Source organism: Equus przewalskii, chromosome 2, assembly GCF_037783145.1.
Source record: "Equus przewalskii isolate Varuska chromosome 2, EquPr2, whole genome shotgun sequence".
Lineage (NCBI taxonomy): Eukaryota > Metazoa > Chordata > Mammalia > Perissodactyla > Equidae > Equus > Equus przewalskii.
Genome location: NC_091832.1, coordinates 82,031,098 through 82,056,902, shown reverse-complemented (window position 1 = coordinate 82,056,902; position 25,805 = coordinate 82,031,098). Strand labels below are relative to the sequence as shown.

The 25,805-nt window shown below is 39.8% G+C and overlaps 1 protein-coding gene across 7 annotated transcripts in view; it reads left to right on the top strand.

Annotated features, from left to right (window-relative positions):
- FHIP1A (FHF complex subunit HOOK interacting protein 1A) overlaps nucleotides 1-25,805 on the top strand; it is a 224,460-nt gene that overhangs the window by 28,571 nt on the left and 170,084 nt on the right. The window contains exon 1 of one of the 7 annotated variants that reach the window (XM_070611565.1): nucleotides 14,336-14,606. The exons of the other annotated variants lie outside the window; for them this stretch is intronic. The gene's annotated coding sequence lies outside the window, so the exon portion shown is untranslated. Of the gene's footprint in view, nucleotides 1-14,335; nucleotides 14,607-25,805 lie in introns of those variants that run through there. 7 annotated transcript variants of the gene reach the window in all.

Below are 25,805 nucleotides of genomic sequence, written 5' to 3'. Positions count from 1 at the left end.
CCTTCTGCTTATGCAAGAAGATTGAGATTGTTTGTGTCAAATTCCTTGATCTAGAATAGTAGAATTTTAGAAGTAGAAGGAGCATTAGCCAAATAGTACACTCTCTGGGGAACTTATCCCTTCTTTTAGCTTCAATTAGTGTTTTTGTTTTTTTTTTTAAGATTAGTATCAGTCTTTGTTTTTGCTTTTATCTTTTTTTCCAAAGCACTTTTTACATTCTTTGTAATGTATTTATTTATAGCTTCACAAGCACAGAGATCTTTATCTTTTTTGTTCAGGTGCCTGCCGCATAGTAGATGCCAGGTAGGAGCTCAGTAAATATTGTCGGACAATTGAATGAACCTTAAGTTGCCTAGTGAACATTTCTGTTAATTGATCACATATGATTGTCTTCTAAAACAGCTCTGCTTCGTGATTTCCTTATTTGCACCAATGATACTACTTTCATGTTACCGAGAGCAAAATCCTAGAGGAGTTGGCAGCCACACCTGGGAAAGAGAAAATTAGATGATTTTTCAGGGGGATTTAGACAGTCGCTCCCACCAAGGCTCTAGGTGCAGAAATAGTGACAGTACGTTTTCACACAGGTGGGTGGGCCTGAATCTTCTCAAACAGAGCCTTATGAGCCAGAACTAGAGGTAACTGCCTAACTGCCCAGGACATCAATTCACGTTGCCTAAACTTTTTACTAAATCATAGCTTCTCCTGGGTCAATATTCCTAATATGCTCCCTTTGTCATGCTTGTCCCTTCGGAGCTTCCTTGTTGCTTCTAAACAAAGTCCCAACTCTGCAGCCTGGCATCTGGTGAAAGCTCATAAGACTTTCCAGTTTTGTCTCACACTAGTGCTCCTTGTCAGTTCTCTCCTCAGCTGAGGCCTCTTCCTTAGTGTCTCCTAAAGCATTCCGTTCTTGCTTTGAAGTCCCGCTGTTCACCCTGTGCTGTCGTTCATCGTGTGGTAGGTTTTCCTTCTTCACCCATCCGAATCTATCTTACTTAATCGACTAGGGAAGCTTTTCAGCCCTTACTCACATGAAGCCCTCTGTATCATGTTTTTGGGCTCCCAAATTCTGCATTATCCTTAAATAGTCCATTTGCATATTTATTACCTTTATGACAGTCTTTTTGAGGGAAGGGACCAATGGAATAATGGATTTGGGGGTTAGGAAATGAATCACAAATCTTAGCTGAAGCAAAACCTGCGTAACTGTGGTACAAAACCGACTTCGTGTAAGTGTGTTCACCAGCTTGTGATGAAGTGTTCAAGGGCTTTAGAAAATGCTAAGATCGAGTCCTTCCTACTTGGTTTTGGCGTTAAAATGTCCTTTAAAAAAATTAAATGATGGGGGCTGGCCCCGTGGCTGAGTGGTTAAGTTCGCGCGCTCCGCTGCAGGCGGCCCAGTGTTTCGTTGGTTCGAATCCTGGGCGCGGACATGGCACTGCTCGTTAAACCACGCTGAGGCAGCGTCCCACATGCCACAACTAGAAGGACCCACAACGAAGAATATACAACCATGTACGGGGGGGCTTTGGGGAGAAAAAGGAAATAAAATAAAATCTTTAAAAAAAAAAAATTAAATGATGGTAATAATATCTAATAATAGTAATGGCTTTAAAAGTATTATCTTTACTTGGAAAAATAGAAAGTTGGCCATTGAATTGGTCGTGTGTGTGTGTGTGCACGCGTGCGTGCGTATATATGTAATTTTACTGGTTTGTGAAATCAGGAAGTCTAGGAAAGACTAGTCTTGGTGGCTGCTAATCATGGAAGCATACATACCCCCTCCCTTTACCTTCCACCTGGTGGCCTTTCCCTCCCCTGCTCAATCACACTGTATGCATTTTTTAGGGTTTCAGACATTGGCTTAAGGTTCTCAGGCTGTGGTTTGACTCTGCAGAATGCATGAAAGTTACCTTCCAAATATGCAAAAGACTTTCCTTCTCTTTCTTGAACTTCAAAGAATATTTTTTCTTATTCAGTGCAGATTAATCTAGACAATGGCATTCCATGCCCTTTCCAAGTAAATCAGCTTTATTCATATCATCAAAAGAGAAATTTTGTATGGCTTTCTAATTTTTCAGGCTGATTGAAAAACTCAGTGAGGGCACAAAAGACGTTAATTTGTTCGTTCTCTTTCCAAAATCTTGAACTATTTATTTTCTTTTTCCATATTGTAAAGCAAGTTAACATTCTCCTCCTTTTTCCCATTGTTCCACAATTTCAAGTTTTCATTGAATATGCTATATGTTTACTCTTGGATTTTGACATTTTAATTATTAGGAGTATTTGATCACATTTAATCTTAATAATATTCAACAATACCACACAGCTCACATCGGTGCCAATGCTGACAGAATGACAGGTAGTGCAAGCCAATATTGTGTTTTGCACAGCTGGTTGGTGAAGGGAAAGGCAGTGTGTTATCGCGTTAGAGCAGACACAATGTGGTATCTCTTGGTTACTGTGCAGTTCCAGGCAATAGATACCTACTGTTTTAGTCAGAGTTTGTTGGTTGCAAAGAACAGAAAGCCATTCAAGTTAACTTAAATAAAATAACCTTCAAAACGTAGGATTTAACGGCCAATCTCAGTGACACCAATGGACCTGTTAGGGACTATGGCATGGGCTAAAAGTTAAGAATCGTGGTCACATTGCCTCCTCTCTCTTTCTGTCTTTTTCTGCTTCTCTATTCCGTTCTCCTTTATATGGGCCAAAATATTTATACCTGCCAGCAATGACATGATCTTTTGGTTTTGGGCCGTGTTAGAGCATATATTTCTCATAAGTCAGATTCTCAGAAGCAACAACTTGATTTGCTTAATTCAGCCTATGGATCTATTCCCTCTGGATCAGATAGTACCCTGGGTTCACTGACCTGTTGAGGTTGGGGTTGGGGTTGGGGTTGGGGAAGACTTATCGTGGTACAGATCGGGCAGCTTTTAATTGGATATTGCACCTCCTGCATTGATTCTTTGTTTCTAATCTATTCTTTCATGTTTTCTATCCTTTTGTCTTTTCGTTACACTTTCTGAGAGATTTCCTCATTGTTATTTTATAGTACACTTTTACTGAATTTTTATTTTGGTAATCATATTTTCAAAAATGTTTTGTATGTTCTTTATTGTTCTCTAATCATTTTATTTTCATTGTCTCGTTTTTGTTTAATGGTTATTGTATCTTCTTGCGTCTTTGAGTTGTATTAGCATCATTTCTCTTTCTTTTTGATGAGGAAGATTGTCCCTGAGCTAACATCTGTTGCCAATCTTCCTCTTTTTGCTTGAGGAAGATTGTCTCTGAGCTGACATCTGTGCCAGTCTTCCCCTGCTTTTTGTATGTGGGACACTGCCACAGCATGGCTTGATGAGCAGTGTGTAGTGTAGGTCTGTGCTTGGGATCTGAACCTGTGAACCCTGGGCTGTTGAATCAGAATGCGTGAACTTAATTGCGCTACCACAGGCCTGGCCCCTAGAATTATGTCTTTTTAAATTGCTTGTCTGTTTCCTGAATTAACTGTTTCTCTCACTGTCAGTTTTCCCCCCCCTATTGTTAGTGATTTCCCTTGTAGGGTTGGCTGCCTGTGTGTTCATAATTAAGAATGGAGGACTGGAGAGAGTTTCCTCCACTATTTTTTTTTTTGCTGAGGAAGATTCACCCTGAGCTCTAACATCTGTTGCCAATCTTCTTCTTTTTGTATGTGAGCCACCGTGACAGCATGACCACTGACAGTTGAGTGGTGTAAGTCTGTGCCTGGGAACTGAACCTGGGGCTGCTGAAGTGGCGTGTGCCGAACTTAACCACTAGGCCGCTGGGGCTGGCCTATCCTCCACTATTTTAAAAAGATCTGTATGTAGAGATTCCCACCCCCCCAACAGCTGCATCTCTCCCTGAGTAGCAGTTCCAAATAGAGCTCAGTGTGTGTGTGTAGGGTACTGGGTTGTCTGCTGGCCAGCTTTGCTTCACCCTAAAAGGGCCCTAATGAGGAGGATTTACTCTGAGGGACCAAAATATACATCGGAAGCCTTCACAAACCGTCTCTTGCTCCCTGCCATCATGATTGGTTCCTTTAGAGGTGAACCCCTAGATGTTTTGTCTGTCATTCCACTCGGCAAAAGCTGCCCGAAGGCTGTGTTCGAGGGTAGGGGAGTTGGGGCGGGAGTGCTAACTGTCATCACTTCGCCCCCCTGTTCTGGCCCCCTGTCATCCTCCCTACTCTGTGACACCTGTTGACTCTGAGCCATGAGCCTCCCTGGGATTCTCTTGAGCAGATTGCCTCCTGTGTGGCCCCTGGGCAGCAGCTTTGTCCTCACTGCTCATCTGTCAGCTCATTCTCATTTCCTGTTCTGTCTTCCAGAAATTTGTTGAAATCTCTTGTCCATTTAAAATTCTCTTCCAGCCAACTCTTTTTAATCTTATAGAATTCTTCTGTTTTTGTCTTCTGATACTTTCACATCATTAGGGATTCAGGAGGGACAACCATGCCATGGACCGTCTTGAAATTGAAGCCTCGTCAGGTTGTTCTTTTAAAAAATAGCATTTGGTTTTTGGCTTTAATTTTACTTTTTAAAATGAGAGATATATCATACATACACACTCACAAATAAAAAAATATGTATCAGTGTATGTTTAAAGTAAAATAATAAAATGAACACTGGTACCTACTAGCTTTGAGAAATGGAATATTATATTTTTAGTACCTTAGAAACTTCTGTATGTCCTTCCTTGATTGCCTCTTCTTCATCCTCTCTGCCTCTTGTGGTGACCATTATACTTCATTTTTTAGTCATTCCCTTGCTTTTTTAAAAAATGGATTTGCCTTATGTGTTGGTTAATTCTCTAAAAGTATATTGGTTAACTTTAGCTGCTTTTGTTCTTTTAATTAGAATCATATATAACATGTACTCTTTGGTACCTTCCTGTTTTTACTCAAGAATATGTGTTTGAGATTCATCCGTGTTTATTCATGAAACTATATTTTATTTATTTTACTGCTGTATAGCATTGCATTGTAGGAATATACAACATTTCATTATCTTTTCTAATGCTGGTGAACATTTGTGTTGTCGTGTAACTTTTTGCAATCATGAGAAAGATTGGTATGAACGTAGTTCCTGTTGCACATATGCCAGAGTTTCTCTAATGTATAAACCTAAGAGTGGAATTGCTGGGTCATAGAGTATACGTATGTTTTTTTGAGGAAGATTGACCCTGAGCTAGCGTCTGCCGCCAATTCTCCTCTTTTTGATGAGGATGACTGACCCTGAGCTAACATCTGTGCCTGTCTTCCTCTACTTTATATGTGGGATGCCCACCACAGCATGGCTTGACAGTGGTGCATACATCCGTGCCTGGGATCAGAACTGGCGAACCCTGGGCTGCTGAAGTGGAGCATGGGCACTTACCTGCTATGCCACTGGGCTGGCCCCTACACGTGTTTAGTTTTACGAAGCAGTGACTACTGTTTGCCAGACTGGTGTACCAATGTGTACTACACTGGTGTATGAAGTTGCCTGTTGCTCAGCAACACTTGATGTGATCAGATTTTTAAATTTTTGCGTGTTCGGTGGTTGTGAAATCATATCTTGTGTATTTTTTAAATTGAGATTTAGGAGCCGGCCCTGTGGCCGAGTGGTTAAGTTTGCGCGCTCCACTTCGGTGGCCCAGGGTTTCACTGGTTCGAATCCTGGGCGCAGACCTGGCATCACTCATTGGGCCATGCTGAGGCTGCGTCCCACATGTTACAACTAGAAGGACCCACAACTGAAAAAAAATACACAACTCTGTGCCAGGGGGCTTTGGGGAGAAAAAGGAAAAATAAAATCTTAAAAAAAAAAATTGAAATGTAATTTATGGGTAGTAGGATTTAATATTGTGACTTTAACTTTCATTTTTCTGATTATTAATGAGGTTAGAGATAAATATTTTCATATGGCTATTAACCTTTCGTGCTTTCTCTTCTATGAAAATTTGCCATGTTTTTCCAGTTAGTTTTCTCTTATTGAGTGGTAGGTGTTCCTTATAAAGTCTGGATATATAAGTATGTGTGTGGATATAAGTATATATCTATAATATATGATGGAATTTATTTTTTTGTGAGCAGGATCCATTCCACCAGGAGAAAAAAACAATGCTCATGTCCAGTAGTCAATTTTCTGCAAATACGATTATGAGATTTTCTCTTTTTCTCTTTTTGATTGTGTCTAATCTCTGAAAAAATCGAGAAGTAAGTTTTGGCACTTTAAAAATTTTGGTGTCATTTTCCCTTCCCTGCTCCTAATCCACCCCTATTGTGAAACAATTTTGGTTGAGAAAGTATCCTTGACATTCAGTAACTCAGAATGTTTTCTTTGGAGCTCATGCTATTGAAGTTGGAGTACGATGCTTATGATGCTTGGTACTTGCAATGCCTGATGCTGACACATCTGTCTCAGTGGTATCAGACACAGGTTGGCTGGCGCTTGGGCTAGTAGGGGAGCTGGGTTTTGAATGCTGGTCTAGCTCTTTAATGTGAGAGCTCGAGTATTTTTCTTAACTCTGGTTAACACATTTCTGAAATTTAGTGGAAAAGTAAGCCGGCTTTATAAAATGATAGCATTAATTATTACCTATTTTTTTCTCCATTTAACAGTGTACCCTGATGTTAACTTTTCTTTTAAGTGGTGATTTCTATAAATATAATTTTTATTTCTATAAATAAAAACCCGATGAAATGGTTAATATAGTAAATTTTATGTTATATATATATATTTCACGACAATAATAATTTTAAAAGACTCCAAGACTGAAAAAAATTTCTTTTTTGGAGAACTTAGGACTCTAACAAAACTGCAGATATGACACTCGGAAGCAGTGTGTCTGTTTTTTTTTTTTTTTTTGAAGATTTTACTTTTTTCCTTTTTCTCCCCAAAGCTCCCCAGTACATAGTTGTATATATTCTTCGTAGTGGGTCCTTCTAATTGTGGCATTTGCGACGCTGCCTCAGCGTGGTTTGATGAGCAGTGCCATGTCTGCGCCCAGGATTCGAACCAATGAAACACTGGGCCGCCTGCAGCGGAGTGTGCGAACCTAACCACTCTGCCACGGGGCCAGCTCCACAGTGTGTCTGTTTTTGAGTGCAGAGGGGTCTTTCAAAAGTTAACGCAGATTACTCATGTATGGTAACTACCAATACCTCTTTTACATAAGCCGGTTATTCTTTGTCATGATTATTCTTTTCTTTTGCTTTTTCTCCCCAAATCCCCCCAGTACATGGTCATATATTTTAGTTGTGGGTCCTAGTTGTGGCATGTGGTATGCCGCCTCAGCATGGCTTGATGAGTGGTGCCTTGTCTGTGCCCAGGATCCAAACCTGCAAAACCCTAGGCTGCCAAAGCGGAGCATGCGAACTTAACCACTTGGCCATGGGGCTGGCCCCTGTTATGATTATTCTTTTAAGAAGGTTTATTTTCTTTTTCAGAGTTTGTAAATTTTGGAATGAATTTTCAAGGATTGTATTTTCGTTTATCTTCTGTTCATAATACTCACCATCACTTCCCCCTCTGCTGTAGCCTCACAGGCCTTCTTTTGTGTCCTCTAATCACCATCCATTTTCTCCCTCAGGGCCTTCCCACAGGTTGTTCTTTTCCCTCCATCTGCTCTCACTTATTTTAGTATTTTTAAAAAAGTTGTTGGGGCTGGCCCTGTGACCTAGTGGTTAGGTTTCGCACACTCTGCTTCGGCTGCCCAGGTTCAGTTCCCGGGTGTGGACCTACACCACTTGCTGGTGACCATGTTGTGGTGGCAACCCACGTACAAAATAGAGGAAGATTGGCACAGATGTTAGCTCAGGGCAAATCTTCCTCACCACACCCCTCCCACAAAGACAATTGTGGGGCTAGCCCCAGTAGCCTAGTTCAGTGTGCTCCACTTTGGCGGCCTGGGTTTGGTTCCTGGGCATGAACCTCTACTGCTTTCTTAGTAGCCATGCTGTGCTTGGCAGCCTACATACTAAAAAAATTAGAGGAAGTTTGTCCTGGGTGTTAGTTCAGGGCAAATCTTCCTCAGCAAAAAATAAATAAATAAATAAATAAAAATAAAAATTTACCAGTTGAATTGCATTCCCCATAATTCATATGTTGACGCTCTTACCTCCAGTACTTTAGAATGTGACTGTATTTGGAGATAGGGTCTCTAAAGAAGTAAATAAGCTAAAATGAGATCATTAGGGTGGGCCCTAATCCAGTATGACTGGTGTCCTGATAAGAAGAGGAAATGTGGACATGGACAGTTACAAAGGGGATACCATGGGAAGACACAGGGAGAAGATGGCCATCAAGAAGCCAAGGAGAAAGGTTCCAGAAGAAACCAATCCTGCTGACACCTTGTTCTCACACTTCTAGCCTCCCGAATTGTGAGAAAATGAGTTTCTGTTGTTAAAGCCACCTAGTCTGTGGAACTTTGTTGTGGTAGCCCCAACAAATTAATAGACTGTATAATAAAAAAATGTATCATTTTAAACTTTTTTTTTTTTGGTGAGGAAGATTGGCCCTGAGCTAACATCTGTTGCCAATCCTCCTCTGTTTTTACTTGAGGAAGATTTTTGCTGAGCTAACATCTTTGCCAGTCTTACTCTATTTTGTATGTGGGATGCTGTCACAGCATGGCTTGATGAACAGTGTGTAGGTCTGTGCCCAGGACCTGAACCTGTGAACACCAGGCCACTGAAGTAGAACAAGTGAACTTAACCACTACACCACTGGACTGGCCCCCGTTTTAACCATTTTTAAGTGCACAGTTCAGTGGCATTAAGTACATTCACATTGTTGTGCAACCATCACTACCATGCATCTCCAGAACTTTTACCATCTTGCAAAACTCTATACTCTGTTCTCCCTTCCCCCCAGCCCCTGGCAACCACCATTCTACTTTCTGTCTCTATAAATTTGACTACTCTAGGTACCTCATATGTGTGAAATCAAATGACTAAATAATATTCCATTGTATGTGTGTATCACATTTTGTTTATCAGTTCATCCACCGGTGGAGATTTGGGTTGCTTCCACCTTTTGACTGTTGTGAATAATGGTGCTATGAACATGGGTATACAAATCTCTCTTCAAGATCCTGCTTTCAGTTCTTTTGGGTGTATATCTAGAAATGGAATTGGTGGATCATATGGTAATTCTATTAATTAATATCTAATTAATTTTTTGCAGAACCACCATACTATTTTCCCCAGCAGCTGCACCATTTTACATTCCCACCTGCAGTGCACAAGGGTTCCACTTTCTCCACATCCTTGCCAACAGTTGTTATTTTCTATTTTTTTGATAGTAGAAATGGGATTACTGGGAATTAAGGCTTTCAGATATAATGTAGTTCTCTTTTGGTTTTGTCGTGGGAAGGTAGTGATACAATATAGCTTTTTAATTATCAGAGGGTTAAGTCAAAGAGAGTTGATTCTCAAAGGGTTGTGATGTGGCATTCATATGCTTTTTTTTTTTTTTTTTTTTTTGCTGAGGAAGATTAGTCCTAAGCTAACATCTGTGCCAGTCTTCCTCTACTTTATATGTCTGTCGCCACCACAGCATGGCTTGATGAGTGGTGCAGGTCCACACCCAGGATCTGAACCCGTGAACCTGGGCCGCTGAAGCAGAGCGTGCCAGACTTAACCACCAGGCCGTGGGGTGGGTCCCTCATATATCTCTTGATTCAGTCATATCACCCTGGAGCGTCACTGAGAAGCATTGGAGTTATTGGTGTGAAAGACTGGCAGCCATTCTTTTCCTTATTTGGGCAAGGAACTTTGTTCCTAGGTAACTTTGGGTCTGCTTGTGTGATACAGGACCAGCTCTGCCAAAACTCAGGCATTTCTCACTACAAAGACTCTGAAATGACTCTGTTGCAGAAGTAAAGAGGCTAGTAAGTTTGTTACCTTTTTCCCCGGGGCAATTTTCACTTCCTAAGTGTTTACAGCTTTGTTTGTTTAAAAACACTTGCGTACCTAACAGTTACAGGATAGTGAAGAAAATGGAGCAAGTTAGGCAAATTAGGACTCAGAAATCTGGAGCACAGGTTGTAGAGAAATACAGGAAACTGAGAGATGCACAGGAGCTTCCCGAAGGGCATTTTTGAAATCATGAAAGAGTTATATGTTTGACCATTAAGGTTGCATTACAACTTCCTGAAAGATTAGAGTCATCCCCTAACTTAGTTTGTGGGTGAAAATGGGAAATTTTACGTGGCTTTATTTTTTCTTTGCTTGTCCACTTGTGTGGATTTCCCTTCACTCCAAGAGCAGTTCTTGGTGGCTTGCAAGGGCAGAACAAAACTCATTCTTTACTGTGGTTTGAGACAGACAGAGCCATCCCTCTCACTGGGAGGTCAAAGCCCAGTCACCACCCCTCCTCCATTTTGCCATTCTAAACTACAGCTTGTGTAGATGATAATTTGACTCAGAAGCAGCTCAGTTTAACAATCACGGGTACATAGGGCTAAGGATTAACAGCAGCATCACGGTACCCGGTAAAATTAATTTTACGCATACAATTCATATTTTTCTTTGTGCAATTTGTACACCCACTGGTTGGAGAATTCACAATAAATATAATTAAAGCTATTGAAGCCGAAGAATATAAGGATGTTTCCTCTATTATTAGCCAGTCTTCAGCGTCACTGAAATAATAGCGCTTTGTCTAAGAACCCTGAAAACTCTGCCAGTGCTTTTTATAGGCTTTGTAAACTGAGATAACCACTGCTGTCACTAAAGGAGGGCAGGTCGTCCCCCAGCAGGGATCAGCTACTCTTTTGCCTCATACGATTTGCTGATTTAATTCTCTTTGGAATAGTAAAGCTGGATTAAGAGTCCCCAGCTAATGTCACATGTCTTTCCATGGGAATGGTGACAAGGAGCCGGAGTGGGCTTCATTGCTGTCTTGAGATGTGGCACCTCCCAGGTCTGTTTCTCTCTGCATGTTCAGAGCTGACTCAGGGAGAAGGCTCTTCTTCCTTCAGTGCTTTGGGTGTTTTCTGAAAGCGTTCCCATCAGTAGCCCTGATCTGGGTCAGTGGGACTGCATCTCAGTCTTTGTTACTACACACAATACAGCGCTGCCTCTAAAGGCAAAGAAGCAGCAGGCTGGGTTCACCTTACTTTTAATTAATTGATTGACGAGTTGTTTCATTTATGTTTAGCAAATAGATATCAGAAGTCTGCTGTATGTTGAGAGAGCTGTGCTACACTCTGTAGAGGTTTATAAAACAAATGTAAAATGTAGTTCCTATTGCAAGTAGTCTGGAGTATAAGATAGAAGGAGCGCTAGAGAACACACCCAGCTGGCAGCAGAAAGGACTGCATTGTGTGGTACAGAGCTTAAGTGCTCTGGCACTCTAGGGAGGAGAGTTGGTCAGTAACCTCCCAGAAGAGGAAATGAAGGCAAAGCAAATGAAGACTATCAGAGAGAGCTACTTCCTGTACTTTGACTCCTGACTCCTTAAGGGGCTCCGCCCTTTAGAAAATATACGCTGCTCCTCCAAAAGTAGTTAGGTACAGTATTGTTATTGTATTGTAAAATTTTCATCTGATAATGAAAGTAACTTTTTTCTAGAGCAGAAGACTTAGAAAACACACACATAGACGTGAAAAAAGAATCACCTATATTCTTGCCACCTAGAAGTAATCATGATTAACATTCTGGGATAGCCCTTATTTTTTTTCTATTTAAATGACTTTAATTATATTTACTTTGGATTCTCAGACCAGAGGGCGTACAGATTCCATGAAGAATAAATATGAGTTGGATTCATACAAGATCATTGTATTGTTTATTGTGATAACTTGTCTACCTTATATTTGATTATTTTGAAAATCTTTTGTAAACTTTGAAAAAAGCCCATAGGTTTTCATTTTAGAGTATTTGAAAGCAAATGTCTTTATTTTAAAGAGACTATTTTCAATGGATAGATTTTTGGGAACAATAGAAGGAGATGGAGATTTTCTAATAAAGAGAATTATGGTTGTTTAATTTTATGATATCAAATCTGTAATAGGTAAATATCTTCACAGTCTTATAGTGTTTAATTTTTTGTACTTTTTATAATTTTTTTCCCAGAAATGATGTATGTTATTAAGAAGGTGTATATATATGTGTTTCTTAATTATTAGTTATGACTTTTTGTTATTAATGGAAAATCTGTATAGACTAAGTAAGAAAAGAAAAATACTAAATATCAGACAACTTAATTTTTCGATATGTATGAAGCTATTGGTGAATTTAAGACCTTGACCACTGACAGGTGCATTTGGAACAAGAAATTACTGGACACTGGCCTTCTGCACTCAGAGAAGAGCCTGGCTTTTGAAGTATATTCTCCGATCTGCCATTATTATATTTGGTCTGTCCATCTTGTGCCAGACCAGGACAGTGGGATTCCATGTTTTAGAAGAACCTCACAAATTCTCCATGTCTTGGATGTTGTTGCTGACCATAAAACTACAAAGTAGCTACGTTTATGCCTTTTTTCCCTGCCTGTCACATGTATGCCTTTTGACTGATTGAGAGGTCTTAACCTTTTTGGAAATTGGTGGCTGCTTGCTATGGTTTTTAAAAAGGCATTGTTTTTAGTATAATGTCTGGCTGCCCTAGTTCTGTAATGTCTTTGTTAAAAAAAACCCCACAACAACAGAATCCATTGTAGCTGTGAGAACTTGTGTTTGGTGGGGAAGGAGTGTCAGAAACTCAGGGACCAGACAGGTAGAATAATGAAAATGTAAGATTATAAGGCAGAGTGGTGAGGAATGTGACAGACTGGAGAATGCTTACCTCTCCAAAAGTAATAAAAAAACAAAAATCAAAATATATTGTGACAGCCAAACAGAAAGTGTGAATTTAGCCTGAAGCCTACCAGTTTATGCCAGTTATCCCTGTAGTAATAACGGTAGTAGAGTAGTAGTTTAGTGATAGTAAAACTAGCTAACATTTTTTGAGAACTTGCTGTGTGCCTGGCATATGCGTTATCTCAGTCTGTCTTCACAGTAAAAGTAGATACTATTATTATCCCCATCAGTTAGAGAGAAAACCGAAGCTTAGAGAGGTTAATTCGCCCGTGTCACAGAGATGGTAAATAGCAGAGTCAAAGCTAGATTTGTCTGACTGTGGATTTTAGGCCACAGAACTTCGAATTGCATTGGGTAGGAAGAAAATTGTCACTCAGTGGTTAAGCTGCTCAGAGTGTTGGCATGGACCAGCTTTGTGGCCTTCGAGGAAGCAGCCAGGCCTGGGATAAAGGGCAGTGTTTTGGTCCTAGAGGAAGAGGAAACAGCAGGATCAGGTCTGTTGCAGTGTGGACCAGCTCTCGAAGTCTTCACCAGGTGCCTTGGGAGGTGATTACCTTGGTAGGGGATAAAGAAAGTAATAGTTCCTGTGAAGTGCAGAAGATGTGTGTGGGGTTAGAGGTGCGTGCAGTAGATAGGGGTGGAAAATCAGACTCAATGGAAGTTTCGTAGGAACTTGGAGGTTTTGGCGGTTGTGAGTAAAGTCTACTGGGATATTTTGTATTCTTGGTTTCTTAACTGTGTATGAGGGAATATCTAGAACTGTAGAATAAAGAACTAAAACGTTCCGGGTCTGACATTTAATCCAGGGCTTCCTGTTACAATATACTTTAAAACTAAATGAGGTTTTAGTCTGGGTGGAGGGGACTGACTTCTCTGCTGTCTTTTGTTTGGTTATCTCGGGCTCCCTCTCACATGCCCCAGAACAGCTTTTCTGGGGCATAGTGGACCTCTGTCAGGATCACTGGCATTTCCCATAATATGTAGTAAAAAAGAGTCATAAAGGAAGTGTCCTCACAAACCTTTGGTTGAATTAACCAGCACAATGAAAATATTTGGCTGTTAACATAGCTCCTTTAAACAAACAAGTCACTGACTTGTTGCACATTCTAGTTCTCAAAGCCTCTCTGTCTAAGTGACTTTAACTCAAGGAAATGAAAAGTAAAGCCAAGCTATTCCTAACCAGCTGCACGTGAGCATGAACCCTAGGAAACACAGCAGCCTCTTTGAGAGGCCAGTTTGCATAAACCTCTCCGAATGCTAAAGAGAATTAAAAAAAGAGAAGTATACACACACACGAAAAAAATCAAAGGACTATATCGTGACGTTTTTCCTGAAAAATGTAAATACAAAAATATTTGAGAAGGTAAGATTGAATAATGGAATTTGCTTTCTGCAGCCTAGAGACTTAAATAGATACTGAAGGAGGAGGAAGCAAACTTAGCTGCAGGAAACCTAATACTGCTAGAAGAAGGAGGGTAGGGGTGGGACTAAAATAGAGCCTGAGTGGGTCCAGGGAAGCCCTTCTGTTGGATTGTTTCACTGGTTTGAAATGATCACTTTCCTAGAAGCAACAAGAAAAACTGGTCCAGTTTGTTTTCTGAGTTGGAGGAAAATACTTATGTAAGCAGCTCCTGGCTTTGCAGTGTTTTCCATCTGGAATATCATTTAAGAATTTGGCCAGATCTCAAGTGATTTATGTTTAGTAAATAAGATTATCTTCAGCTTCCTATTGTGAGAGAGCAAATGGTTTGGAGTTTAGTTGCTGCTTTTCAGCCTCTTTTAATTGCTTGTTCAAGGTAATACTGCTTTAATCGCCGTTATTTATGTCTAGTGTCGGGTTTGTGACAGCAGTGTCTGAAGCAAGAAACCAGAACTGGTTGAAGCTAGGATGGCTTAAAGGATGAATACTCTTGTTGTAGGGCTACCAACACTATAACTGCTCCTTAAGGTTGGTGGTGTGGGGGAGTGAGAAGGGGCTTTTGCATAAACTTGAACGTCAGCTTTTTACATTTTTTGTATTATAGGACACATGCTCTTAATTTTATGGACAAATGAAACTAAGGGAATCTCAAGTCAGCTATTTTGAATGCTTATGATTTTTCGTGTTTTAAGAGTTGACTTTTTCCCTCATATGGGAAAACATTTCTTATTGAAATTGTGGATGTCTAGTGAAAAATGACATTTCTTTTTGATGTTTGAGAATACATTGTTATGTAAATATGAATGCTGACATACTGTTTTTTCAAATGTGGATACATTTTAAATTTAAAGTTTTTATAGGTCCCATGTTAAATTCTTCTAATTATTAGGTTTAAATATTTGTGTGAGAGAGGTAAGCATTTTAAGCAAAGAAATAATCACTTTATTCTGTAAGACAGAAAAAAATGTTACTGAAGTGTTTCAGAGCACAAAATTCAGGAAAACTGTATATGTTTCATATTCACTGTAGATAAAATTAGTTACGTCTAGTTAGTAAGTATTCCGCTGTAGTAACCTCCCCAACACCTCTTCCTAAGTCTTGAAGGTCTCTTGCTAAACTGGTAGGAAGTATCTTAAGTAGGAAAATATCTTAATATTTTGAGTTTCATGTCTTGCACAGAGTGCAAACCAAGCAAAAGATAAAATGTACAGAGGTTACTCTGTCTTTCGGATTCTATCAGCTATTTTGAATCTAATTCTTAAACTGTTCTTGATACCGTGGCAGCAAGCCATGTACTTGTCATTTTATCTCATTAGAGTTAAATCTAGTCCTGTCAAGAACAGGTTTACTAATCTTTTTTAATTGCCTGCTGAAAATTTTTCATTTCCAAAATCAGCTGAAGAATTTAAGATGGTGATAAGTGTGGACAGAGGTCAAGTAAAAGCTCTAAGCAGCCGAGGAATTCCCTGAAGGAGGGAAACGCAGAGATGAATGGTTTTAAGGCTGATGTGGAAGAGTGGAGGATTGCTAAAGTATTTGCATCCAGAAGAATGGAACAGGGCTTAAATTGTGTACTTGTATGAAGATGTCTATGATGTTCATTTGACTAGTATAAACAGTTTTCTTTTGTGCATTTCTGCATTTAAATGTGCCACCTATTCTTCCAGAGAACTGGAGGCTAGGGATTAGACGATTGGAAGGTGGAGGAAAAACAAATGAAGACCAGGTGGACTCTAGAGAGGACAAAAGACAGAGCAATGTCCAGTGAGCTATAAATAATAACATGAAGGAGGGGAAACAATGGTTAGATATGGAGCCTGCCCAGGGCGACCCCAGTAGGACTATAGTATGACAAGGAGAGAAAAGACTGAAAAAAAGATGAGGGGAAGAGACTGGAAGAGTTCTTTGTTTCCTGAGAAAACATTTGGTGATTGACTGGAATAATGTATAGGTTCTCTCCCCTCTCTGAAAGTTCGTTTTACGCCACTTTGCTTTTACAAAACACCTACTGTAGTACTTGTTTTCACTAACCGAAAGAAATCTGAAGAGGATTTTTGCTTTTATGACAAATGGCTGAAAGGGAAGATGGTGTTCAGCGTTCGTTTCGCAGGGAGCCTTTGCAGAGGCAGCTCACGCCCCAGCAGTGAGAGTGGTGCCCCCAAGCCCCTTTCCGGGGAACTACTCTCAGCGCCTAGGCATCAAGCCACCAGAGCTGTGACCTGTGTCTGTGAGCCTCTGTGCTGTGTCTCCATTTATTTTGGTAGGTTTTCTTTTGTTTCTGGGAATGTTAAAAAATTTTTCCCGTATACAGTAATGGTAATTGCTTCTTCGCTTTATGCCATTTCAGCTTACGAAAGGTTTCATAGGAACGCTCTACTTTGGGATAGTGGGGGGAAACCCGTATATTGCATCTCTGGGAATAGGAGAGGGCCATGTTTCCCGGCAAATGGTCAAGTTTACTTTGTGGATGCTGCCCGGCAGAAGCTAGGGTGTGGTGGGTGTGGCGTTCGCTCTTATGACTGTGTGAGAATAGAAATGGAAAAGAATGTGGGTGCCTGTATTAGCTCCAGGGATATGTTTGGAACCACAGCAGTTTGTGTGACCTTGAAGGGAGTGGAAGACAGTAGTTGGGACTATGTAATTGAGTGGGTAATCTAGTTGAGTTGAATCAGAATAGCCTACCACGCCCATCTCTGTTTCTTGAATCATCCCTCACCTGAAGGACTCTGGGAATGGGCTCTGCTTTGTAATGTATGAGGGTAGAGCTGACCATGAAGAACTTTGGAATGTATGTCATTAGAATCCCCCTCTTTTCTCCTCCAGTCCTCTTTCTGGGGTGCACCATGGGTTTACATTGTTCCCTGACAGGGTCTAATTTTCTGGGAATGTATTTCATATTCTGCATCTTGATTTTCTTTCCACCTACCAAAACCTACCAGTTTGCTCCCTCGTGTCTCTCATCTTTGCAGATAAATGAGCTACTTTGGTAAAACTGATTGTTTTGTGTGGAGTTAACATGTTTAACGGTTAACCCTTCTCTGTCATATGTTTGCATCCAAAAGAAGAGTTCACAATATGTTGACTCAAAGAAATGGGGTCATTTGGGGCATGTCTTTGGGTAAATGTTAAGGTGGTGATATTACAGAGCAGTCATGATATGCATATTTTACTCTTAGGAATTAAACTAATGCACTTGGCCAAAAGAAAAAAAAGGGACAAGAAATGACAATCGAAATATGAGAGCATAGTCCTAGAGTGAACATGAGCTGGGAGATATGAGCCTGCTGTGTGGAGGGAGATTTCATTTCCTCTCAGAGTTTGAGCATTTGGGTTTAACTGAATGATTCACAAAGTGCAGGCCAAATATTTCATCTGGTGTTTACCTGAGGGTGACAATCGTCTTCCTCAAAGGGCAGGAAATACTGGTTATCTTGGACTTAGTGAGAAACAGCATAGTGTTATATTTTATGAGGAATTTTAGGGAATTTTCAGGGGGTATTTTCAATTGTTTGTAATTACTGCCTTGAGTTTGACTTTGGACTCTAACCTAGACCCTTGTGTCGTTAGGAATGACTTTACAGTAGTCCTCCCTTATCTGTGTGTGTTATTCATCATTGCCAAAGGAGCTCAGAAAACATTTTTGTTGAACGAAATAATGACTACGTAACACCTCTGCCTGATGCCCTCTCCACCCTCCACGTTCCCCAGAGCAGATACCACTAGGGACATTCTGGCTGCTTTGGTTTAGAAGAGATGGGTTTTGCTGAGTGGTTTAGATTGTCTGTTGGAATTGGATTGCAAATTACTGACTTACTGAGATTATCTTTTCTCCCTACCTCTAAATGCTGCCCTAGCCAAAGAAGGTAGCAATGGGGATTGGTTGAAAGTAGGATGATGATGTGTGTATGAGATCTGGGTAGCTTTGATACCCTTACTATGCTTTTTTAAAAATACCAAACCCATGTCTTCCATGACAGGACACTCTAGTCATTTTAAACAGTTTTGACATCCCAGGAATGGATGCCCCCCCACTTATAAGGTTCTATTTCCTTATTTGCCCCTCAGAGATGGTTTTGAACACTAGAATTATGGGTGACTTACAAATTAAAGCATAATAATACTATGTTGTCCATCACCCCCAAACCACCTTTTCTCCCCTTTATCTCGCCCTGTGCCCCGTTCTGTCTTTTCAGCTTGGTCCACTTGTGGACTACAGTAATGATCCTAGCACTTTATGCATAACTTGCCTGGTAGCTTGCAAACATATATCATAAAGAAAAGTTTTAGCAGTTTAGTAAGTGACCTTGTTGAAAACAATCCTGAGCATGTGGCATCTTGTTCTGTATCTCACAGTGTCACCCTGGCACTTACTGAAAAGACTCTTGTTTCTGCAAGGTATCTGCTTGACAGGGCAAGTTTAAGTAGAGATAAATTACCATTAGAGTTTGTTTTTCACATTCCATTTACAGAGGTTCAGTTGCTTCCCTCAGTGAGTTTGGAAGCTTCTGTGTATGACGTCTAGACCTTTATCCCAGAAGCAAATGTGATCTGACTGCTAGCCATTCATTCTGATGCTATTTTTAGCATTTTGTCAGCCTCCTGGGCCAGTTTGATATTTTTATTTTTGTAATGTGCCACTCAATTTTTAAAGTTTTGTTGTTATTTTTTGTTTATTTTTTGCTGGCAAAGATTTGCCCCAAGCTAACAGCTGCTCCCAATCTTTCTCTCTCTCTGTTTTTTTTTTTCTCTCCAAGGCCCCAGTACATAGTTGTATTTTCTAGTATAACTAGTCCTTCTAATTCTTCTATGTGGACCACTGCCACAGCATGGCTACTGACAGACAGGAGATGTGGTTCTGTGTCTAGGAACCAAACCCGGGCTGCTGAAGCAGAGCACGCTGAAATTTAACCACTAGGCCATCAGGGCTGGCTTGCCACTCAACTTTTGATTGTTGCATTATAATAGAATCACAGAAGTGAAGGGACTCATAGAGGTAATCAAATCTGGTGTTCTTGAACTTTTCTTTCCCTCAAAGGGACAGTAAAACCACTCATAAATATAATTTATACCAATGTGTAAATCAGAAAAAAGCTGAATTTCTAGTTCAGAGAGAGACTAAAAATGGGAGTCCAAAAGCCTCTGTCATATCTCTACTCCCCACCCCAACCTTGAGGTATCTGGATATAACATCTGGGGCTCTGTGGAGCTCAATTTGAAAACCACAGCTCTGGAGTAATGGTTGTTTTGCTGTGTTAAGTAAATCTTCCTAGCACCAATTTACTGTTTATTGCTTCCTGAGGGTAAAATTTTAAGACACACTGCTCAGAGTTCTTCCTCTGCATTTATCTGTGGTGTGAATTACCTATAGACAACTCACTAGTCAAGACACTTATTGTACGTTGTGAATATTCAGCCCAACCGATGTGCACCATTAGGTACCACAGGTAAGAAGCTGACTCACGTGACAGAGTGGTGCTGTTTTCTTAATTTGATGACAAGTATGGCGTCTGGATGAGACTATGAAGGTACTTAAGAAGTTGAGATGTCCTACATGGATAGGCTCTAACTGTCTAGATCAGTGATTCTCAAAGTGTGGTCCCCTGAACAGCAGCAGGATCCCTTCAGACTTGTTAGAGTGCAAGTTCTTGGCCTCTACCCCAGACCTGCTGAATCAGAAACCTTGAGGGTGGAGCCCAGCAACTGGTATTTAACAAGCCTTCTAGGTGATTCTGCTGCACATTAAAGTTTGAGAACCACTGGTGTTGGAGAACACAGTGATGGTGCCAAGGGTTGGCTTGGGGGTGTGTGTGAATGCTGCTTCCCTCCTCCTCCCACTTCCTATAGAACTCTTCTTGCTTTGCTATGGAAATATGATGTTTTCTCCATCTTCTGTGAAGTCCTAAGCAACTTTATCTTTGAAACAAATACTCCAGCTCTGGCTTCCAATTAGATTACCACCCCTTGGTCCCTTTTATGTGGAAATTCTGAAGTAGCCACTGGATGTACGTTAACATTGTTTTTTAGGTGTTAGTTGGAAGTCTGGTTGTTTAATGAAAGGAAGTGATTTTCTGCTTGACCAGGCCAGGGACTCATTTGTCTGAAGACTGCTGAGGTAACTCGAAATCGCAAACCTTTAGCTTTCTGTCTCCAGTACGAGTCTGATGGAGGATTTCCTAAGTGTAGCAGTTATGTAACCATGATCATCTTATCCGCTTTAGGGTTATCAACCTGTTTCTTTTCTCTTCTGTCTTTCTGATTAACTAGTCAGTCATTCAGCAGCCTGGGGTTCATTCAGTAGCTGGGATTCTTAACGTAAGACCCAAGAACCACCCTTGATGTCAGGAAAATAACCCTTGCTTAGATGTATGGATATGGTTTTTCGTGGGTAGAGGGTCCACATTAGATTCTAGAAAGGATCTGTGCCCTGTCCCCCAAAAAAGCTGATTAATGATTGTTTTAGCTGCTTTTGGATAATAGTTTTAGGAAATCTTCACAAGATGTGCAGCCATTTGAGATGGAAGAGCTTTCAGGGGGATTGGCAACCATGTCTTAGCCTGCCTTATGGTCCCCTCAGGTGCTACTATATACATTAAGTAGAGTAAGACTGATTCTTTAACTTGAGCAATGATGCTTTGCTGTTTCTGTTGGTGGGAAGGGTGCTTACTTTTTGCTGTCAACAACCTGCTTATCCAGTAGTTTCAGGTATAGTTTCCTTTAAAAATTCAATCCTGTGAGGTATATAGAGTGGGGAGATATTATCTCTATTTATAGTTGATCACACTGAGGCTTAGAGAAAAGCGTGAAACAGTATCACTAAGTTTATCCTTAATTGGAAAGCATTGGACACTCCCACTACTTCATGCTCTGGTTACTTCTAAATACACTTGGATGATGCCTAGAGAAGTCTCAAAAGTTCATTGTGGATAAAAGACCAGTTGTTTAACTGGCACCTACAATTATTATTCTCTCTCTAAAGGAAATGGATCATGTTAAAATTGTGGATTTCTTTTTTGCTGTTCTGTATTTTAGTGATTTTTCAACAAAATTTTATAGATATAATCTTCCCACTTCTCAGTCAAATAAAAGCCGGCCCCAGCCCCTCTTCTTTTCTCCTCCACAAAGATCATAGAAAATCCTATATTTTTTAGCATATTGGGTCAGAAGAGAGCAAGTCGTTGGCAGCTGCTAGCATCACCTCATTTTCATTAGATTGTTCTTTGGGTGTCAAAGACTAGTGCCCTTGTAACTTACATTACACAGCCTTAAAATTGCACATAAAAGTTTGCTATGGAAGAGTAGCAAATGTAAGATAAATTGAGAAGGTTAAGGGGAAAATTGTGCTAAGAGCTTCTCATAAATGAATTCTTATCATAAAAGCACAGCGATTTCTCCAAGTGACAAATTAACTTGAGATTGTGCTTTGCATTTTTAAATAATGTGTGGTAGGGTAATTCCATTTGTGTTCAAGCTAGAGGTCAGTGCCTCACTTATTCTACTTGTGCTTTTTGTCTAATAGTGCAGAAAAGAAAGCTGTATATGTGGATATTTAATTTACTTTTATTTTGCGAATGCATTGTGTCTGTGATTCCATAATGATATTCTGTGTGTAAAGGCAGGCTGGCACATAAAAGGTATCTGTGCTGAGGGCTTAGGGCCAGAGCATTTTCCAAAAGGAGTATTTGTGCTTAGAAAACTTCTTATAAAGATTCTTGTCCTGACTTGAATTACTATTTCACTTCAATGGGGTCACTAAAAAGGACATCAAGATGTCCATCATTTTATTTCAGTTTCCTGGCGGTGCGTGGGTAGAAAAGGCATTAGTGTGTAGGGTAGTGGTTCTTTCTGTCAGCAAGTCAGAGGTTTGATTATGACAGTTAACTTTGAGCAAGTGACTCCTTATTTCTGTCAGGAATATGCATATTAATGTTATTTAGACTTTTTTGGGGGGAGGAATATAAATTATGTGTATTAATTTTAGAGTTTGTACATTTGTGGTTTGAACAACAGTGAAAATAAAGAGAAGAGGGTTTCTGCCCTGCCGTCTTACAGTCTATCAAGTGAAATCTGATGGGTCACGTGAAAGCTCTGTGTTCTTGAAGCTGTTGATGTCAGTATTAGGAGTTGAGACTGGGTAATTAATAATAATATCTTCGTCCTCTGCATCCTTTACTGACGTTTTTTGTTTTCTTTCTTTGGCCTGTGGCCACACTGCATTTTTCCCCCAGGATTTTAGTTTGTGGGGCAAAGACAGTGGGCATGATGTTAGCTAATTGCCTCAAATGCTGACTGGTGTGAATGTGACCCAAAACCATGTTTTTACCTGGATAAGATTTTTGTTGTTGTTGTTTCGATCTTCACTGGGTGCAGATGCAGTGGAGATTGAGGGAGATGAAGGGCAGATGCTTCGTTTAGGAGCTCCAGGGCCATGTCTCAGTCAATCAGGCCTCCACCCATGGTGGTGGTCTTTACATTTCTTGGAAGAAGCAGAATAGATTAAATGCTTGTGGCTAGGAGGGAGCCTGAAGCAGAGCAGGCCTCTGGATTTCCTGAAGTTCCTTTTAACTCCAGATCTCTTTTGGCATCATTCTTTTTGTTTTTTGTTTTTTTTTGCTGAGGAAGATTTGCACTGAGCTAACATCTGTTGCCAATCTTCCTCTTTTTTTATGTGAGCCACCACCACAGCATGGCCACTAACAGATGAGTGGTGTGGTTCTGTGTCATGGAACCAAACCCACGTCACTAAAGCAGAGCGCGACAAACCCTAGCCACCAGGCAATCGGGACTGGCCTAGCATCATTCTTTCTTTTTAAACATTAGTGTATTTTTTCCTGTGAGGAAAAAACCCATACTCCCAATCCACGTTTCCTATGGTGAAACCTAATATTATAGAATCTGTTTGTATCTAAATAAAGAGCATCAGTCAGCTTCAATGGCATGCCATCAGCTGACCCAGAAACCACCCATAGCTTAATGGGTGTTTTGAGGTTGTGTATTCACCTGTCTGGACAGTTAAGGGCTCTGGACATATGTAGGGTTAGGAAATACCTTGTGATTACAAGGCTTATTGTTTATTTTAAAACATATTACCCTTATGTTAGAGTCCAGAGACTTATGATCTGACTTTAAAGTAGGTTTGCCTTAATAATTTAAAGCTTTTTTTGTTTTTTTTTTTTGTTTTTTTTAAGGAAGATTAGCCCTGAGCTAACATCTGCTGCCAAACCTCCCCTTTTTGCTGAGGAAGACTGGTCCTGAGCTAAGATCCGTGCCCATCTTCCTCTACTTTATATGTGGGACGCCTACCACAGCATGGTGTGCCATGCGGTGCTGTGTCCGCACCTGGGATCCGAACCGGCAAACCCCAGGCCTGCAAAGTGAAACATGTGCACTTAATCGCTGCACCACTGGGCTGGCCCCTGCCTTAATAATTTTAAAAAGCCGTTTCCCTGCCAGTTGACTTTTAACATGCGTTTCAGGCCATGATTTTTTTCTTTTTGGGGGGAGTTTCTTTTTAATTCAGATAAAATTTATATAACACAAATGTTGTGAATATTTTTTGTCAGGAGAATTTAAGAAAGGTTAATTGACTCAACACTTGGTTCATTTATTTCAATTCAATGGTTGATAGTCTGGGATGATATAAACCCAGGTCCTTGCCTTGGAGGAGATCATAGCCTCCTAGGGAGATAAAAACATAAACAAATATTAATAGAGACATGTACAAGATGCCCTGTGACTGCAAAGGATATGTACTTCACTCTCTTTTTTGATTCCACCTCTGAAAATGGTGGATTTTCTTTCTCCTGCTCCATTTACTTCGTTGTCTTAATGTTTTCTGTTAGGGATTTCATATGAAAGTTAGAATTTTGTCAGCTACCACATGCTTCTGAACATTTCTTGCTTCTAAGATTCAAAGACAGAAATGTAAGTGGTGATACCCGATGTTAGTCTATTAGAATTATAAAACATGCGCTTGATATAACTTAATATAAAAAAGGTGTTTTCAAATATTGGAGTGTGAACTGGGAGTCTGCCAAACTTGTTTTTCCTGTAGGTCCATGCGCGGCAAGACCGTTGGCCCAATAAACTCCAGATCTGTTTGCTTACTTAAGCCAGTCCTAGATGGCGTATATTTCCGTTTTTATTGTATGTTTCACTCCCATCTCCTCCAAGAAACCCAAGCAAAAAGAGTGTACTTCCTGTCTTCTTTGATTGAAGTTTGCTGAAACTATATCTTTTTTTTGTTACTAAAATCTCTTGCAGGTTTGCAAATGATAATAGCAATGCTTTTTCCTTTTATACTGGTAAATGAAGGATTAAGTGGACAATATTATAAAAATCTCTAGAATTCTTAGAGAAAGAACTAAATAAAATGAAATAGTATTATGCAAGATGAATAAATTATTTTTTTATATTAAGCTGCATTTTATTAAGTTGAATTTTTCTCATTATTAATCTTTCGTTATAAAAAGGATTTTAAGCCTTTAGTCTTCCTTTTTTTTATATCGTCAATGGTCTTTAGATTCCCTAAATTCTCTATTTGAAGGCATTTCTGAACTGAACTGGTACAACTGTCATTTTCTTCTTAATTTTATAAAGTTTGGGATCTTTTAAATGTTACTTAAAAAAATTCTTAATGTCTCTTCCTTGGCTCATGAAATGTAAAATTTGACTTCAGTTGACTTCGCTCTAATAATCTTATTTTATTAAAATCTTGCAACATGTTGGTCAAGTCCTAGCGTATAATTTTCATAGCTAAATTTTAAACCTAAACCGGAGTTTTATTTTACCTTTCTCTGTGAATTGCTTAAAGAGCAAACTTATCTGGTTGCAGTTTACAGTTTTTACAGAAAGATCCTTTTCTTCCTTTCACTGTCTTGACAGCGGAGAAAGTCAGGGGAACGATCAACAGGCTAGTTTAAGAGAGCGGAAATTTGTCCAGTGCACTGGAATTCGCTTCTTCCCTGGTGTGAAAGCTTGTATTTGTGGCACACAAAGTGACGTTGTGTAAAAATGTGAAGGACAGGTATTTACTCTGGCCTTGACCAAGGTGAGAATTTGAGGTGAAAGAGTTGGGCTCTGTGTAGGAGGTGATTTGGAACTTGACCAGTCTGTCAATTTTTTTACCTTTCGTTGAAACTGGAGACTAAGTAAAGGAGATATAATTTCACAACACATAACATAGCTCTAAAATCTTTTTTCTTTTAGTTGATGTATTTTAAGCAGTTGAATATATTTTCCATAAATTTTACTGCCTTCCATTTACCTTTGAATAGAAGCCAATGAGAGAAATATTTAGAAGGTTAGCAATAGAATGAACTGTTAGAAAAGTCCTTTTTGTGGCATTCCTAAAGTATGTGCTGGCGGAAAAATTACTGTAATTTGACAGTGAAATGTTGGAAAGTGATTTTATTTACTGTTTAGAAATAACATAAATGAGCTTTGCTTTTTAAATTCACAGGTTCAAAACATTTAGTTATGCTTCACTACCTCAATCTTTGCTCATTATTCTTTACATTGATGGAATTAAATGTGACACATTGCAATGTTGGATCAGCCCCACAGTTCTAAAATACTT